Consider the following 11,760-nt stretch of genomic DNA (forward strand, 5'->3'; position numbering starts at 1 on the left):
GCAAGAGGGAAGAGATATGGGAACATATGTATATGTATAACTGATTCACTTTGTTATAAAGTAGAAAGTAACACACCATTGTAAAGCAGTTATACTCCAATAAAGATGCAAAAAAAAAAAAAAAATCACCTGTACAAAAAACACCAAAAGCAAGGAATCTTGTTATGACTCTAAAGAGATCACACCCATCACAACTATCATCAACTACATCCCTTTGGAAGATTAAGACTTAAGTTGTAAGTATATATTGCTTTGGTAGAAGAATTGAGAGATTAGATGAGGGATAAGAATCCCTCTCTCCCTTTTCTTATACAGATACCACACTCAATATATAGGTCTATTTGTATTTGTAACTGCCTCTATTAAGGGTTCTCACATTTAGACAAACTGAGAGGAAAGTCTGAAAGTTATACCATTGTGCCATCAGTATTCCAGCAACTTAAGAACCATTTTAAAGTATTGCTAATTGATGCTATTCCAATTATTACGAAAAGCTTGCCATTCCCTCTGGACCTTACTTTTTTTTATATAAGTGGATGTAGTTTTGTGTTACAAAATATTTTGCAAGCTTATAATTTGTTTTGGTTAATAGATTTAAGGCAGCAGCCCATTTTGCATATGAATATGATAAGGCACAATCGAAATAAAATGTAAAACTTAAAGGCATTCTTGTGTCAACTGTGTTTGAAAATGTGAATATGTCTATAAGCTTTGAACACCATGCTGAATAAAAGATCAGAATTAATAAAATTTAAAAAGTACAGTAAGATTACCTAAGTGCTATTTAAAGTGTGTCCAGGAAGAGGCTGACCTAACTTCAGAAAAGTATATGTGTCTGAAACCAGTTCCTATAATGGATTTGGTTGTTGCCTTACTTGGTACACTTGTGAAAGTATATGAATTCACCTTGGCTGTTTTTGAAAGGGAAATCTATTATATGCTTTTTTTCGGGGGGAAAGGGTATCATTTATTTATTTTTTATTTTATTTTTTTCAAGTTAATGTACTCTTTTTTATTATTTTACATCTTTATTGGAATATAGTTGCTTTACAAAATTATGTTAGTTTCTGCTGTATAACAAAGTGAATCAGCTATATGTATACATATATCCCCATATCCCCTCCCTCTTAAGCCTCACTCCCACCCCCCCCATCCCACCCCTCTAGGTGGTCACAGAGCCATCTAGGTGGATGATCAGTCAATTGGTGAAAGTACAGTGTTAAAGTCCCCTACTGTTATTGTGTTACTGTTGATTTCTCCTTTTATGGCTGTTAGCATTTCCCTTATGTATTTAGGTGCTCCTATGTTGGGTGCATAAACATTTACAATTGTTATATCTTCTTCTTGGATTGATCCCTTGATCATTATGGAGTGTCCTTCTTTGTCTCTTGTAATAGTCTTTCTTTAAAAGTCCATTTTGTCTGATACGAGTATTGCTTCTCCAGCTTTCTTTTGATTTCCATTTGCATGGAATATCTTTTCGCATCCCCTCACTCTCAGTCTGTATGTGTCCCTTGGTCTGAAGTGGGTCTCTTGTAGACAGCATATATATATGGGTCTTGTTTCTGTAACCATTCAGCCAATCTGTGTCTTTTGGTTGGAGCATTTAATCCATTTACATTTAAGGTAATTATCAATATGTATGTTCCTATTACCATTTTTTAAATTGTTTTGGTAGGTCTTTTCCATTTCTTGTGTTTCTTGCCTAGAGAAGTTCCTTTAGCATTTGTTTTAAAGCTGGTTTGGTGCTGCTGAATTCTCTTAAGTTTTGTTTGTCTGTAAATGTTTTAATTTCTCTGTCAAATCTGAATGAGATCCTTGCTGGGTAGAGTAAGCTTGGTTGTAGGTTGTTCCCTTTCATCACTTTAAATATGTCCTGCCACTCCCTTCTGGTTTGCAGAGTTTCTGCTGAAAGATCAGCCATTAACCTTATGGGGATTCCCTTGTATGTTATTTGTTGCTTTTCGCTTGCTGCTTTTAATATTGTTTCTCTGTATTTAGTTTTTGATAGTTTATTATGTCTTGGCATGTTTCTCCTTGGTTTTATCCTGTATGTATGGGACCCTCTGTGCTTCCTGGATTTGCTTGACTATTTCCTTTCCCATGTTAGGGAAGTTTTCAAGTATAATCTCTTCAAATATTTTCTCAGACCCTTTCTTTTTCTCTTGTTTTGGAACCCCTATAATTCAAATGTTGGTGTGTTTAATGTTATCCTAGTGGTCTCTGAGACTGTCCCCGATTCTTTTCATTCTTTTTTCTTTATTCTGCTCTGCAGTAGTTATTTCCACTATTCTATATTCCAGGTCACTTATCAGTTCTTCTGCCTGAGTTATTCTGCTCCTGATTCCTTCTTGAGTATTTTTAATTTCATTTATTGTGTTGTTCACCATTGTTTGTTTGCTCTTTAGTTCTTTTAGGTCCTTGTTAAATATTTCTTGTATTTTCTCCATTCTGACTCTGAGATTTTGGATAATCTTTAGTATCATTACTCTGAATTTTTTTCCAGGTAGACTGCCTATTTCCTCTTCATTTGTCTGGTGTGGTGGGCTTTTACCTTGCTTTTTCATCTGCTGCATATTTCTCTGTCTTCTTATTTTGTTTAACTTACTGTGTTTGGTGTTTCCTTTTCATAGGCTGCAGGTTCGTAGTTCCTCTTATTTCTGGTGTCTGTCCCCAGTGGGTGAGGTTCGTTCAGGGGCTTGTGTAGGCTTCCTGGTGGTGGGGAATGGTTCTTGTGTTCTGGTGAGTGGGGCTTGATCTACAGGGCTGCATTCAGTGGAGTGTTTGGGGTGTCTGTGAACTTAGTATGAATTTTGATAGCATTCTTTTCCTGTTTTGCTAGTTGTTTGGCATGAAGCATCCAGCTTGGGGGGGGGAGAGGGAGGAGGAGGGGGAGGAGGAGGAGGAGGAGGAGGAGGAGGTCATTTTGAAAGTCTGTGATCTTCTGCCAGCATTCAGTAGGTCTTCTGCATACGATTTTACTCCAGAATTCATAAGGTAAGACTTAACAACATTGATTTGAATATCTTGGTAAGGCCGGGAGACCTATGTTTAAACCATTATTATTAAAAACCTTACCATGGTATTTAAAATCAATATTACTTATTCTACCAGCTGCTTACTGGGTCATATTAAGCAAGTTTATTCAAAGTTTGAATTGCTCCAGCTGTGAACTCTCCAGTAGAGTTGTTCTTTGCTTCAAACCATTCAGGAAGTTACCCCTCTACTTCCACAGTGTTAAAATGACTCCTCTAGCAATTATTTAGGCAGATTTTTTTTAGAAGAAAATACCCTTTTTTATCAAATGGCTAACCTCTGCTGTTTTAATGAATATTACTTCTTTTCATTTAATGCTATGAGGAGAGGTTATTGTAAACAGAAGCTGTTTTCATCTATATAAAATAATTTATAAACTCATGACTTATTTCTATGGAAACACTGTTAAAGTAGCAGCACATCTGGTATGTGAAGATGATGAAGCATTACTTAAATAAAAACTCTTGCCTCGCAGACCTTAATGGATGAGATTGACACAGCTAGGTTTAAAACATGCATCTATTTTTAATTTTTAAATACTTTATTAAAACTAAGGCAGAGATGAAGAAATGCACACTAGTCAGAAATTCATACAAATCCTACTTTAATGTTCAATAAATTGAATGCTATTATGCAATTTAAAAGTGTATTTTTTTTCAAGTTTCATAGAAAATTAGTTTTTTCTCAATGTATTAGTCCTTATCACCTCAAACTCCCATTTTCAAAAAAACCCCAACTGAAATACAGAGTAAAACTGCAGAAAGCATATACTCTTATCCAGGTGTCTCCAACCCCTGGTCCGTGGACTGGTCTGTTAGGAACCGGGCCGCACAGCAGGAGGTGAGCAGCGAGCAAGCAAAACTTCATCTGCCGCTCCCTGTCGCTTGCATTACAGCCTGAAACATGTCTCCCGCCCCGCCACTGGCCCGTAGAACAACTGTCTTCCGTGAAACCAGTCCCTGGTGCCAAAAAGTGTTAGGGACCACGGCTCTTATCATCCAACTTACAAATAAAAATTACTTTCTTAGTTTTTAAATGATCTTATGTTTAATCTTCCAAAATTTGATTGTAACTATCATGAAGACAAGGATTATGCCATAGACATTATATCCAGGATAGTTTATAAATATAATGTCAAGAAAATAATGGGGTTTTTTAAACTGTCATGATAAAATGATGTATTCTTTGTTTTCCAGAGTGTGTCAAGCCTGAAATTAACAGGTGACCTTTAAAACACTATGGCAAATTAATATTCATAGGGTTTTTTGGTGTGTGCTTCCATTTGTTAATTTTATTGGGAAGATATGCTCCAGATTTGACAAGCTTCATTTCCTAGTGCACTATCATAAAGGTATAAAGCACTGCCCAAAGCTAACATATATTTTCCTCCTTACCATTTCATTCATTCTTCACAATGAGTAAAGTTAATCAGGTGGAAAAAGAAGTTCTCTGAAGAACTTGTAATGTAGGAAGTATGACCTCAATAAAAAGCCATTTAGAAGCAACAGGGGTTATTGGAACAAATTCTTAGGAGCCAATATATTGTTAATCCTGAGAATGGAGAGTGGTAATTACATTTACAAAGATACAGAGTTGATATATTAGATTACACCCATGGCTTATCCAGTACAATATTCTCTTGTTAATAGGGTTTCTAAAAGGCAAGACATAGGCCTTAGTAGTTAGGATACTCCATTTTCCTTTAATAGCTATTTATGGCTCTGCCTTTTATCGATTAGCTCAAATGTTTCTGGAATCCATTATATTTCCTCTACAAAGTAAAACAAACAAATACACTGAACAGATTCTGGGTTGCCAGATTCAAAATATGCCACTGTCATTTCTTAGATTCCTGGATAATCTATTCACTCTTTCCATTTGTCCTTTTTATAATAAGAGTTATTTGTAAATCAAAATGACTCATTATTCTTTTCCTTTCAGGTCTATTCTTATTTTGCTTTGATGAGGCAGCTAGTACTTTGAGTAGCAGCCATCAGTTAAATAATGCAAAACTTTAGGTTGAAGATAGAAGTGTTAGTCAAGTTTCAATTTCTGTATTTACTGATTATTTCTGAATATTTTAAAAGGCTGATAAATTCTGGCTTAGAAGAGGTTTTTCCAGGGTTGTATATACAATTTTCTTGACTTACACTGTTAGTAATGTGAAAATAAGTGTTATACTGGGAAACACAATGAAAAGGACAAGTTGTGAGAGGCAATTAAGCATTTATACGTAGCCAAGCAAAGAGAGGAAAAAACAGTCAAACCAATTAGTCCAGTTGGCTAATGGTCTTTTTAATGAGTGATCTGGACAGCTGCACTGTTAGCTTGGGGGGCATATTCTAATATTGATTGAACTAAACTTCCATAATTTTCCTGATTTCTTGCATGCTACAATTTATTCTAGATGATTGTGGTCTTAGTTCATACACCTAACTCTGGTTTTATATCCAGTTATTTATCAGTAATAATTTGTTGGAATTATGTCTAATAGTTAACACTATACCCCTGAATGCTATATTTGTTAATGCACCTACAAGGTGGGCTAAAGCCCCTTTTAAGGTGTATATCTGTATCTTTCAAAGGTGATCTGTGTAAGTTACTTACTTTATAAGAATTGAGATGGCTTAGTCCACATAAAGGTAGAATTTATTAGTTGAATTATTGGAATAAGTATTAATATCATTTGGGGTTTTAAAAATATTCAATCTCATTATATGATGTGAATAGAGTTATCTGTAATCACAGATAGAATTGGGGTCAAAATGAAATTCTACACCTCTGAGAACGTTCAAATCTTCTACTTGAATTTCAATATTGAATCTTCTCAAAATTAATCAGAATATATTAGAATATAATTATGTAACAATCTTTTATCCAGAAAGTTCAAATGCAAATATTGCCTCTTTGCAGAGTATAGAGATTGGTTAGGTGAGAGAATTGTAATTTAACTGAGAGTACTATATTCTTATTTATTCAAATTAATGTAATTATTATCTAACTAATTAGCTAGAAACACAACTTGTTCTATTATTCATTAAATATGAACATTACTCCCAGAAAAAATAACTCTCAGTGAAAAACTGATCTAAAGGATTACATAAAGCTTAAAATACATACAAATGAAACAGTAGTAATTTACTTTAGAAATAATTTTTGCTAAGCAAAGTGAAGAAAATAAGTGGATTCTACCATTGACTAGCTATTTAGAAGAAGATAATTTTGATTAGAGGAAGCAAAAAGGAATATGTAGCATCCTATGCTTATCTTTACAGAAATAATTGAATCAACTTGTCCATGTTGGGAGATTATAGTTTACAAATTAAAATTATAAGATTATGCCTTTAATTACTATTACTATATAGCAAGAGCACTAAGGAAGAAAAATACACTTATCAATTAAAAGTAAAAAATTAATAATATGAGGATATCTATCAATCATTAAGTATTCAAAACTCTGCATTAGGTGTTTTAACAAAAAGAAAGAAGTAAAAGATATAGCATTGTGTATTTTCATTCTGTACCAAAACAGAGTGTGGATATTAATTATGTTAGAAATTTTCTTCCAACTTATAATAAGTGCCAGAAAGTATTATATTAATCATATTACAGAACTGTGAAAAGAGTTGGTTATTTCATATGAACACAAAAGCTATTGTAACTTGCAAACAACAAAAAGATAATCTTTGAAATAAGATCATCGACCTATTTTTCATGATTTATCAAGAGGTACAAGATAACTACATTTTATAATGTACAAGGATGACCATTCTTTTCCTTTGTACCCCAATCCTTGCTTAATTTAAAAACTTAGTATATGATTTATGGACTTAGATGTGTCTAAATATTTTGTAAGGCACATACGTTATACACTAAAATAGGTATTTTCTATTTTCTATGAGTTAGATGGAAATTTGAACAAGTGAACACTCTCTAAATCTCAAATTAAAAACTTTTTAAATAAAAAATGATAGAAGAATTTGAAGAGTTGACACAAATAAGTTCCAGAATAAAAATTGGCAATTCATATTAATAATTTAATGATATCTCAGACTCAAAAATTATAATGTATCAATTTAGTTTTCTGTGTACAACCAAAATCAGAAAAGAAATGTGTTTGCTTATGGGATAGAGGAACATCTGAGAACAAAGTGAAGCCATGCACAGATTTTATGTACATATATGTGTGTGTATATATATATATATATAGTCTATATATATACAATCTGTACATATACAATTCAGTTGTATAGCATACACAATATATACAATCTGTGTATATGTAATTCAGTTGCATAATATATATACAGTTGCATGTAATATATATATATAATGCATATATATGTAACCATGTATATATATCTATATACTTATGCTATGTATATACACACATATACAGTTATATTATATATATATATGCCATTGCATAACCACTACCACAATCAAGATATAGAATATTTCCATCACTTCAAAAAATTTCCCTATGCTCCTTTATAGTCACCCTCCCAACCTCACTTCTGACCACTGGCAACTGCTGACCTCTTCTCTATTGCTGTAATTTTCCCTTTTCCAGAATTTCATATAATTGAAATGTCACATAGTACATATTCTTTTGAGTCTGGATTTTTTTTACTTAGCATAATGCTTTGGTGATTCACCCATGTTGTTTCAGGTGACAGTAACCCATTCCTTTTATTGTTAAATAGTATTCCATTGTATGGACGGACCACAGCTTGTTCATTCATTAACCAGTAGATGGACATTTCAGTTGCTTCCAGTTTTTGGTAATTTTGAATAAAGTTGCTATAAGCAATTGCATAAAAACTTTTTGTATGAACATATGTCTTCATTTCTCCAAGAGTGGCATTGCTGCGTAGTGTGTGAATAATATGCTAATTTTAAAGAAACTTTTCCTAAGTGACTGTAGCAGCTTGCATTTTCACCAGACTTATATGAGAGATCCAGTTGCCAGGTATCCTCACCAACGGTTGATACTGGCTTTTATTTTTCCAAGCCATTCTAATTGCTGTGTAATGCTATCTCTTTGGGGCTTTAATTTGAATTTCCCTAATGACTAGTGATGTTGAGCATCTTTTCATGTGGTTATTTGCTATCAGTCTCTCTAGGAAAATATTTGTACAAATATCTTGGTTTTTTTCAAAAAAAGAATGAGTTTTTTCCTCTTCTTATTGAGTTGTTTCAGATGTTCTAGGTAATATTTCATTATCTTCTATGTGTTTTAAAATGCTTTATCCTAATATATATGTTTTCATTTCCTTAAGAGTTTCTTCCAAAGAGCAAACATTTTCTTAGATAGTACACAAAAAGCATGAACCACAAAAGAAAACTGATAAATTGAACATATGTTCACAATACAAAACTGTCTTAACTACTCTTTCTAGTAAATCTTAAAACTAGGTAGTGTAAGTCCTCCAATTTTGTTCTTTTCCAAATTGTTTTGGCTATTACATATCTATTGGGGTTTTGTCATATACATTTTAGAATTATCTTGTCAATTTCTAAAATAAAAGAAATTTAAAAATCAAATTATGCTTGGGCTCATATTGACTCTAAACATCAACGGGGGGCAGAATTGACATCTTAATAATACTGATTCTTCCAGTCTATGAACATGTTATGTGTTAGAAAACTCAAGAGAAGAAGGAAAGTATTGTATTCCCATCCTTTTACTTACTATAGTCTTTCTTCCTCCTAATGTTTCATGGCTCTTTTAAAAAAATTATTTGTCTTTAGGGAACTATTTTAAAACTAAAACTACTTTAAAACTTTTTTATTGATAGGTCTGACCATGACAAATTTGCTTGACATGAATACATAATTTGTGTAGTTCTTTTTTTTAATTTTTCATGAATTAATCAACTTAAAGGGAAAGTGTGCAGATCATACCACTTGATACTTAAAAAATTCATAACTACAAGCTGAGTTTTGAAAGACAGCCATAATTTAGTGTTATGCTTGAATAAATTATATAGCATTCAAGGAATGTTATCATTTTAAAAATTAGGCAACTCAATCTCCCCTCAGGAAAAAAAAGGTTGATTTTCTGTTTACTGAAGTTAATTAAAGTGCAAAGTTATAATCTTCTAACTCTTTGCTAGGCAGGAAGTTACTTTCATTCTGAGTCTGTAGTAGCCATTCCGGAGCAATAAGAGTAACCATTGTCTTTAGTAATAAGTAGATTTTGTAGTATAGGTCTTTAACAGATGAGAATGTGTTTTGTTTTATTCTGTGTCCTTAATGATGAAACAGTCCATGGCACACAGAAGGCACTCAATATATATGTACTAGTATAACACTTTTACTATTCACAGTCAACTTTCAGCAAAGTGAATTGCTAGAAAATGTGTCCTACATAAATCAACAAAACTAAGATACTACATATATATAAATATATTTCAAAGATAAAACTAAAAACTGTATACACATGACAGCATTTGGCTTTGAAATGAGGGTAGTAGATAATTTTCCTCATATATTTCTGTTTTTAAAGTAACAATTATTTACTGAGTACATATTATATGACTCATTAGTGAGATGTGGGTTTGGTCATCAGAAAGAAATCTAAGTGTCTAACAGTTTGGTTAAATGGAATAAAGTAATTTAATTAAATGAATTTGTTGACTATAAAAGTCATATTACATATGGATATTTAATGTCATAGGACATATTTATGACAAGTATAGGTCACCAAAAATATGTATAGTGCATTGGCAATTTTGCTGAAAGAAAAAGTAAAACACACTATTCACTGAAATGTTAGTGGTTGTTACCTTTTGTAGGAAGTATATGCTTTTATTTTAAAATATTTTTCTATATTCCATTATTTCTGTAATAAATTTAAAAACAAAGTACAATTAGAAAATAGTATTCAAACAACTTATTCTAGATTTAATTGCCAAATGAGTAAAGTTAGGTTAATACAACTAAATTGTTGAGGCTAATAACAGTCATTAGCACTAATTTGGAAGCAAATCATATTTTATCCTGAGACAATTATGCTGCACTGCTAAGCACACTTACAAAATATGTCTTTGAATGTAGCATTCTGATAAGTATACAATGGTATGGCTACTTTCATGCAAACATCGTGATGTGGAAACACTTTAATAAGACATAAAGAGTCATTGCTACTGAATTTCAGTTTTTTTAATCATAGAGGAATGTGCAAAACACACAACGTCTATGACTAACACCTAAATCATGGATCCCCATGCCTACATATTAGTAGTGAGTAAAGCTCAGAAATAGAATATAATAGACATGGGTTATAGACCAGAAAAGAAATAAGGATTGAGCATTTATGTTGAAAATATATTACTTTGATAGAAAAAAATGTACATTGTAATCTTCCAATGTAAGAGTCCATGATGGAGCAACAGGGACTGGGCTTCCTACTTTTAAGCCACCAGAAAAAAAAAATGTACAAAATATATGAAACAACTGTCTTTGAATTCTGGACAAGAGATAATTCTGGATTTATATCCCTAAGAGATGGTCAACAAACAAAAGGAACTTATGAAAGGCCTGGCTTTTTCACTAAAGGTGTATTTCTCGCTGCTGATCAGGGAGCATGATCACAAGCAGAACATGATGATCTTGTCAAATTAGGGAATCAGTCACTGAGTCTGTAGTAGATGGAAGTTGCTAGACAGAGTTCCCAAGATACAGGAAAAGGGTTCAAAATCTGAATAAATGTTCTCCTAAATCTTTGCTGAATACCTAGCAGTGAATGCGTAGAATGAAACAATAAGAAAAGAGCAAAGTACAACGTGGGAACAGTGAAACTGAACAGTTCCCAAACCTTCCCCAGGGCTGCGAATCATCTGACAGTAAAAAGATGGAAAATGTTCCACTGTGAAAAACTAATCATAAGAAAGTAAAGTTGCTATATTTATATTCAAAAAAAAGAATACGTTTTACAATGGTAAAGGTGTAAATTTGTCAAGAAGATGTAAAAATCAAGCATGTCAATGCCCCTTATGTATGTGGTGTGCGTTAAGAACAGAAAATGAGATCTACCCTCTGAACAAATCTTTAAATACACAATATAGAATTATTAATTAATAATTATATGTTATAATATTAAGAAATTCCTATTCAATACCTGTTCAGAATAGTTAGTTCAGATTTGTATAGAATATTCTCATTCACTCATCTAATGGTTTGATTATATGAGAAAGCAGTTGACTGTTTTAGTGAAGCAATTCTAAATTATAAATATAGCGGTAAATTCAACAACAAAATCATTTATGGGGTAATTATAATCATTTCACAAAACACGATAAATTTGTACTACATTAAATAAATAAAAATCCAGATTTGTGAAATTTGTTATGGTTTGTGATTATAACAACAGTGTATGATATGGACATTTTCATTATTTTTAATATATTTATTTATTTATTTTTGGTTGCATTGGGTCTTCATTGTTGTGTGTGGGCTTTCTCTAGTTGTGGCAAGATGGGGCTATTCTTTGTTGCAGAGCAGGGGCTCTAGGCGCAATGGCTTCAGTATTTGTGGTGCACAGGCTTAGTTGCTCCATGGCAATGTGGAATCTTCCTGGACCAGGGCTCGAACCCATGTCCCCTGCATTGGCAGGTGGATTCTTCTTTTTTCCTTTCCTTGTAGATGATGTACTTTATTTTTTCTTGCAAGAAGGTTTTTTTATTTTAATTTTTGTGAATTTTAGAATTGTATTTATTT

This window comes from Monodon monoceros, unplaced genomic scaffold, assembly GCF_005190385.1.
Source record: "Monodon monoceros isolate NGI ecotype Baffin Bay Population unplaced genomic scaffold, NGI_Narwhal_1 Super_Scaffold_19, whole genome shotgun sequence".
Classification (NCBI taxonomy): domain Eukaryota; kingdom Metazoa; phylum Chordata; class Mammalia; order Artiodactyla; family Monodontidae; genus Monodon; species Monodon monoceros.